This window comes from Bison bison, unplaced genomic scaffold (genome assembly GCF_000754665.1).
Source record: "Bison bison bison isolate TAMUID 2011002044 unplaced genomic scaffold, Bison_UMD1.0 scf7180017864085, whole genome shotgun sequence".
Lineage (NCBI taxonomy): Eukaryota > Metazoa > Chordata > Mammalia > Artiodactyla > Bovidae > Bison > Bison bison.
The window spans coordinates 249,129-249,645 of NW_011494657.1; positions in this window are offsets into that span (position 1 = coordinate 249,129).

Consider the following 517-nt stretch of genomic DNA (forward strand, 5'->3'; position numbering starts at 1 on the left):
GAAAGAGGGACACTTGAAGGACCAGGTGAGAGAGAGCAGCCGGGGAGAAGCCCCCGCTGCCCTCCACCCTAACCCCCGCCCCCCAGAGACGAGGAGTCGGCCGGCCCGTCGGGCTTGGGGTGCCAAGCCGCAAACCCCAGAAAAGTGAGGGAGGGGTTGCTTGAAGTTGGGAGTGAGGTCCTCCTGCTGCTCTCCCCTCTGAGCAAAGTAGACCTCCCCACCCCAGGCCAGCATGGGGGAGGAGGGAAGGGTCAGGGAGGAAGGGGGGGGCGGGTCAGCGAGGGACAGAGAGTGAGAGGTAGAAGGGGCTCTCTTAGAGAGTGGGGGAGGTGGTAATTATTTTGTTGTTTATTTCGGTCTGGTGGGCAATTCTGGGCCCGTCTGATCCACTCCTGAACAAGGAGTGGGGAATTGTGGACAAGTAAAGGGAACCAAGTTGGCATTCTCCCCAGTGCCCAGAGGCCCCGCCATCCACGCTGTGCCCTCCCCGCCCCGTCCACTCCCCGCCAAGCCAGGG